This window comes from Ictalurus punctatus, chromosome 3 (assembly GCF_001660625.3).
Source record: "Ictalurus punctatus breed USDA103 chromosome 3, Coco_2.0, whole genome shotgun sequence".
Lineage (NCBI taxonomy): Eukaryota > Metazoa > Chordata > Actinopteri > Siluriformes > Ictaluridae > Ictalurus > Ictalurus punctatus.
The window spans coordinates 23336605-23344092 of NC_030418.2; the positions used below are offsets into that span (position 1 = coordinate 23336605).

Below are 7488 nucleotides of genomic sequence, written 5' to 3' on the forward strand. Positions count from 1 at the left end.
TAAAACAAAAAAACGTTTCCCCTTTCTGGTAATCCATACAATATTCCTAGATACTAGGAAGGGAAAACACTAAAAGTGCAGGACAGGCATACTCCACAACCAGTGTTGGTGATCTGTGGTGTAGACCAATGGACACCATGGAGACAAATTCTCATTTTCTTTGAACTGATATCTTGACATGATTTACATGAGTCTTTTTGAAACTAGCCTATATGTATATTTGTATTTGTATCTTTAAATCAGAGAATCTATATTGACTTGTCTCCAAGGGATCGTATATCTATAGGATGTCAATGTTTCAGGCATGTGATTGTATATACATTAACTGGCCACTATTATGAACACTTGTATACCAGGGGGGTATTCCAGAAAGCAGGGTTAATTTACCATCACATAAACCCTGAACTCAGAGGTACAAAATGAAGATTCTTAGAGGCCCACAGAGGCTTAACATATAATGCATTCCTTTTTTATTTTTATTTTTTATTTATTTATAAATATGTGATTATTAAAACTTTGACATTGTCTCATAAAAGATTATGGCAATCCCCGTACAGAGGGGGGTCCATCTACCTCCACACAGAATCTTGGCAGTGTAAAAAATTGTTTGCAGTTGGTTTGTGGATGTATTACAGACATTTATAATGTCTCTCTTACTACTTTATACATGCCATCGTTGTGATTGGTTTTGGTTTTAACATCTAAAACCCACTTTTGCCGAGAGTGATCGATTAAGTTTCATAGCATGGTCTCTCAAATCTGTTTCTGTTTCAGGGCAGATTGAATTGTGTTCTGGGAATGTCTTGTTTTCACTTCTCTCTCTCTCTCTCTCTCGGTTCTTCTTCTTAGTATCATCTGATATAAGAATATTATCTGATGTTATGTCACCTGTTCCTATTGACATTTATCATTCTTTATCAATATTTCTCTCTGTGGGTGTATATATGCTATGCTTTCTGTATCATTAAACTATGAAGCTTTCACTGGACGATGGTGTCGGTGTGTACCTCTTTCAGAGCTCGGACGAGAAGAATCAGCCACAACAGGGTTTAAATTCTGGTTCTGTGACTGGTATCGGACAAGAACTTAACAGTTTACTGGTGTCAGAAGCGGAGTTATCTATACGGAGGTAAGTGAATAGTTTCAACCTCAATATTGATACGCTGAATGTACATGGTTATACTTTTATAAATTGGCAGATAGTAACACTATTTATCCCTGATGGTCTAGTGGCTAGGATTCGGCGCTCTCACCGCCGCGGCCCGGGTTCGATTCCCGGTCAGGGAATGAGTTTTGTTAAAAAGTTGACGGTGACTCGTCAATTTTGACGTGGACTAGTTGATGAGTCCCGTGTCTTTACAATCAGATATATACCTATTTATTTATTTATTATTTATACCTATTTTCGGGGTGTAATTTGTGTTAAATTGAACAACAAAAGTCGGTAGAGCATGAGACTCTTAATCTCAGGGTCATGGGTTCGAGCCCCACGTTGGGCGAAAATAGGGAAATTTTTCTGTTGCCTGTGCATAGAAAATGCTAATTTTGTGCGATTCAGCAATCGCTTCCTTTTTATAGCCGTTTAAGTCCCCGTGAAGTGTCTTGAAACACGTAACATTATTGTGTGTTGACAATTTACACTGAAACAGGAAGTCAGGGCAGAACATATTGAGTGGCTCCTCCCTACTATTAAAATAGTCTTGGTTGTAAAGAGACTTTAAATCTTAGACACTCCTGTTGAGGGACCGTCTCTGAGAGGGCAGGTGGGAGTTTAACTTATAAAAAATGTTCTGAGGGCAAAATGAAAAAGTTTACTTGGTTATCTGCGTTTACTTTGTTGAGCTAGCTTGAATCAATGAGCACATTATTATTATTAGGCTAACAGCGGTTTAGCATTAGCTTAAGTAGAATCATAACAGCTCTGCTCACCACAAAACCTGTTGGACTCTGGCTAACTGAAAGGCTTAATTGGTAGCCTAATGTATACTTTATCTACTTTATCACTGTAACGGTTAAACAAATCAAATGCAAAAATATAAATAAATGTGTATACTACATGATGCAAACGTTGTATTATTTGACCAATTTTTAAGTTTTATTACATTTTGTTCCTGAAATCCTCCCTGAATCCATCCTTCTGTTGGGATCAGGATAATCCTGATTTTTTTGGATAACAGGTATCCCAATCCTACTAAAAAGATTGAATAGCACATAGACCTACTGAAGGTTTGATCCAGATCAAAAGCAAGTTTGGATTACATGAGCTAATTTGATCCTTTTTTTCATTTTCATCGGATTACTTCTGAACAACTGGGCCCAGGACACTAATGTGGAAGTTGTCAATCACTGACAGACATAGATCATAAGAAAACCTTTATGTAGAGATCATGAAATCAGGCAAATAAGAAATATGTTGTATATCTAAAAAAAAATAATAATAAATAACTTTTAATTTATAACATAAAAAGAAACATTACCGCCCGAACAGGGACTTGAACCCTGGACCCTCAGATTAAAAGTCTGATGCTCTACCGACTGAGCTATCCGGGCTCTAAACGTCTGTTTTTCGTGCATTTTAGAAGTACAGTCTTAGCGATCTCTGACCTTAAAATTGTGGATTATTTTTGTCATGACTATTTACGAATAACACTATATTTAATATTGTGAATTGTGGGTAAAAAATTCGTTCTTACAGAAAGCATCACCATATTTACGCCATTTTTTCTTTATTACAAAACAAACTGTTTGTTCATTATTAGACTTTAATTATGTGAACATCCACCATCTTCTTTAAATTATTACGTTATTACAGCAACGTAACATTACAATAGATGTAATAGAGCAAGTGCATCAGTGCAGTTTTATATTACAAAACTACTGGCAGAGCTGTGCTATGAGGCGTTTCCATCTTTTCCACCTTTTTCGCCAATCCCGGTGGATGCGATGATGTACCAGCGAATCACTACGGACAGTTAAAGATTGACTCACCAATCAAAACGTGAGACGTGAGTGACGTTGCGATTGACGTTTTATTTGTTTCTTTTTATTTAATCAACCGTCGGTAAGTTTTACAATGATATGTATCGTATTTAGGTGTGTACTTTGAGCGATCTTTATTATAATACGTTTTACGTGTGTATTTTAATGAGTTTTATTTAGGCATGTGCTGCTTTCACTGATATTTATTATGATAATTGTTTTGGAATGTTTATCATGTATTAAATGTTTCCTTTTGTTCTATCATTATAAATTGATTATTATAACAATGTCTTTAATGTATAGGGCTGTAAAGTGTACATCTTTACATTGTATTGTCCGTTTAAATTAATTTATTCGTTTTAATTATTATATATTAGAATGTAATTATTGTTCAACATGCTGAATTTAGGATTAAAATGAGAAAACAAAACCTAAGATGGTACAAATTGGAAGAAACCAGGGATGTTTTAAAATGATAACTGTAGAATTTGTACAACTTTATAAGACAAAACATGTCAGTGTAGTATAGTGCAGTGTGCTATGGTCAGTGTTTATTTTCAATAGGTTGTGGTCCTCTGAAGCCACAGATATGCTCCTCTACCGGGATTGGCAGTTATCAGATGATCGCGGTAACAGCATTATGTTGCATTAAGTGTGTTTAAGATGACAACTAATGACAACTAAATGATCATATATATATAATGAATTAGTTGTCATTAGTATTACAATATATAATTAAATAAGATATAATGAAAAAAAGTACGCAGGCCCCAGCGAGATTTGAACTCGCGACCCCTGGTTTACAAGACCAGTGCTCTAACCCCTGAGCTATGGAGCCGTGCTTTCAGTGGGTATAAGGGTTATCTAATAATACTGATATAATATAATAATATTCTTTCGAAACCCAGTTCTAGTGTATCGTACTATGAACAAAGTGTCATCAATTCCACTAATCAATTCAACAAAATTCTATTTCACGCCAAAACATTTCACATTATTTTAATCGCGGAAACAATGAGGAAGTTGTTTTTAGGCCACTAGCGCCATTTAGCGGAGTTTATAGTTCCAGCGTTACCTATTGGCAGGTGTATGTTAGTTAACCTTTAATCACCACAAATGTAACACTAACAACTAATCATGCTTCTGTCGATGAAAGAATCACGTCTAGAATGAGCATGTTTAATCCAACACGGGTGTATTCTGTAGTGCCTTACAAAACCTTCTGTCTGTACTCCAGTACTCCAGGTATGGTTGCTATATAGTAGACTGCTAGATGGCGCCATACACTTAGTGGTCCGTTAACTATATACATCTACCTTGTATACACCATTTTTGGATGGCACGTTGCCGCTTCACAGCTCCATACGGTCTCCCTGTGTCCGTGTGGCGTTCCTACGGGTTCTTCTGTTTTCTCCCAGCTCCCAAAAACATGCCAGTAGGTAGATTTTGTCCCAAACAGGCTACCCGCGATAGGCTACGGATCCACCATATCCCTGACCAGGATAAAATGTTCACTGCACATGAATAAATGAATTACTAACATTGTTAGGTGGTCTGTTGACTAACTATTTTAACTAAGTTGCAGAACACAAGGGGCACCGTGCAAAAGAACCATGTAAACAACCATGGGCTGGTGTCATTCATTCATCTTCAATAACTGCTTTATTGTGGTCAGGGTCGCAGTGGACGTGTAGCTTATACCCAGAACATTGGCCACAATGTGAGAATATACCCTGGATGGGATGCCAGTCTATCACAGGGCACCATGCACACAAGCATTCACATATAGAGTTGGGAGGTGGGAGGAAACTTTAGAAGCAACCACAGAAAATCCACATAGACAGTAACTCAGGACGAACTTGGGATATATTAGGAACCCTATATTAATACTGGATAGGGCCTCCCTTTGCACTCAAAACTGCCTCAAATTTTCATGGCACAGATTCCACTAGATGTTGGAAACATTCCTTTGAGATTCTAGTTCATGTTGACATTGTTGCATCACACAATTCCCACAAATTTTCCAGGTGCACTGTCATGCTGCTGATATCCTGTTCTACCACATCCCAAAGGTGCTCTATTGGATTCAGATCTGGTGAATGGATAGTCCACTGAAGAACACTGAACTCTTTGTCTTTGTGCACATGAAACCAGTTTGAGATGATATGGTGCATTATCATGCTGGAAGTAGCCATTTGGAAGATGGGTAAATTGGGGTCATGAACAACATGGTCAGCTACAATACTCAATGAGGCTGTTGCGTTCAGGTGATGATTGATTGGTACAGTGGTGCTGGAATTTTTGTAAATTTTCTATATATCTGCAAAATATGACCTACAACATCATAAGATTTTCACACAAGTCCTAAAAGTAGATAAAGAGAACCAAATTAAACAAATGTGACAAAAATATTATACTTGGTCATTTACTTATTGAGGAAAATGATCCAATATTACATATCTATGAGTGTCAAAAGTATGCAAACCTTTGCTTTCAGTATCTGAAGACCACTATGTGCAGCAATAACTGCAACTACACATTTTAGGTAAATGTTGATCAGTCCTGCACAACAGGTTGGAGGAATTTTAGCCCATTCCTCAGTACAGAACAGTTTCAACTCTGGGATGTTGGTGGGTTTCATCACATGAACTTCTTGCTTCAGGTCTTCCACAATATTTCTATAGAATTAAGGTCAGGACATTAACTTGGCCATTCCAAAACATTAACTTTATTCTTCTTTAACCATTCTTTGGTAGAACAACTTGTGTGCTTAGGGTCATTGCCTTGATGCATGACCCATTTTCTCTTGAGATTCAGGTCATGAGCAGATGTCCTGACATTTTCCTTTAGAATTCACTGGAATTATTCAGAATTCATTGTTCCATCAATGACAGCAAGTCGTCCTGGCCCAGATACAGCAAAACAGGCCCAAAGTGTGATACTGCCACCACCATGTTTCACAGATGGGATAAAGTTCTTATGCTGAAATGCATTGTTTTCCTTTCTTCAAAAATAAAGCTTCTCATTTAAACCAAAATGTTATATTTTGTTCTCATCCATCCACAAAGCATTTTTACAATAAACTTCTGGCTTGTCCCAGTGATCTTTAGCAAACTAGAGAAGACCAGCGATGTTCTTTTGGGAAAGCAGTGGCTTTCTCCTTGCAATCCTGCCACACACACACACACACACCACTGTTGTTCAGTGTTCTCCTGATGGTGGACACATGAACATTAACATTAGCCAATGTGAGATTGGCTTTAAGTTGCTTAGAAGTTACCATCAGTTCCTTTCTGACCTTGTAGATTATTATACATCTTGCTTTAGGAGTGATCTTTCTTGGTCGACCACTCCTGGGGAGGGTAACATTGGTCTTGTAAACAATAAAATCTACATCCAGTGAGCCTGCATTCTAAGATTCTTTTCTGTTCACCACAATTGTACAGAGTGATTATCTGAGTTACTGTAGTCTTTCTGTCAGCTCGAACCAGTATGTCCATTTTCTGTTGACCTCTCTCAATAAGGCGTTTCCGTTTGCAGAACTGCCGCTCACTGGATGTAGATTTTATTGCACCATTCTGAGTATATCTAGAGACTGTTGTGCATGAAAATCCCAGTAGATCAGCAGGTTTAGAAATACTCTAACCAGCATGTCTGATACCAACAATAATTCCATGGTCAAAATCACTGAGATTCACTTTTTTCGCCATTCTGATGGCTGATGTGAACATTACCTGAACCTGCTGGCCTGTATCTGCATGAATTTATTCATTGCACTGCTGCCACATGATTGGCTGATTAGATAATTGCACTAATAGGTAGGTGTACAGGTGTTCCTAATAAAGTGCTCCATGAGTATATATGAACAGCCCTGTTTATTAGAGGTGTAATAATCTGATGATTTAGACTGATGCATCAGTTTAAAAGGCAACAATTGAAATGAATCGATGCAACAATCATAAAACGATTATCATCAGTTATAATTCATTATTGATTCACCACTACCCACATAACATGTAGTGTATCCTAGGGAATATAGTCATAAAACATGCATTTTACTATATATTTCAGTTTAATGAATTACAATTGATAAAATGCAACTCCCACTATAGTTTTATTACAGATCAGTACAGATGTGCCAAAGTTTATCATAAACACAGCTACATATATACTAATGTTAGATAAAAACTACAACCCTCATTTTTTAGCTAGGCAATGTATGTACATAGATCACGAGTTTTCCTGTCCTCTCAAATGTTTCTAAGTTTTTCTGAATTCATCCTCTAATCTTGTAGAGAACACTACAAACTAAGCTAAATGGTGTGGTAATTGAGTGTGGTGTTAAATCTGATGCAGACACCAATATGTACAGTGAGGATCAGCATTCCAAGTGGAGTTAACCATTCCAAAGTACTTTTGTCATTGCTAGGTTACAGTCCACAAACCAAAAATATCCAGTTAACAGCAATTCTGCTGATACATTAACTGACTGTGTGAGTTAATGTTTGG

General features: G+C 37.1%; 3 non-coding genes across 3 annotated transcripts; 1 reads left to right on the forward strand and 2 right to left on the reverse strand.

Annotated features, from left to right (window-relative positions):
• The first annotated feature begins 1215 nt into the window (after nucleotides 1–1215).
• trnae-cuc (transfer RNA glutamic acid (anticodon CUC)) lies at nucleotides 1216–1287 on the forward strand. The gene has a single exon. It is a non-coding gene; the product is annotated as a tRNA-Glu (tRNA).
• A 1190-nt stretch (nucleotides 1288–2477) lies between these two features.
• Nucleotides 2478–2550, reverse strand: trnak-uuu (transfer RNA lysine (anticodon UUU)). The gene has a single exon. It is a non-coding gene; the product is annotated as a tRNA-Lys (tRNA).
• Nucleotides 2551–3744: 1194 nt separating this feature from the next.
• trnat-ugu (transfer RNA threonine (anticodon UGU)) lies at nucleotides 3745–3817 on the reverse strand. The gene has a single exon. It is a non-coding gene; the product is annotated as a tRNA-Thr (tRNA).
• Nucleotides 3818–7488: the final 3671 nt, after the last annotated feature.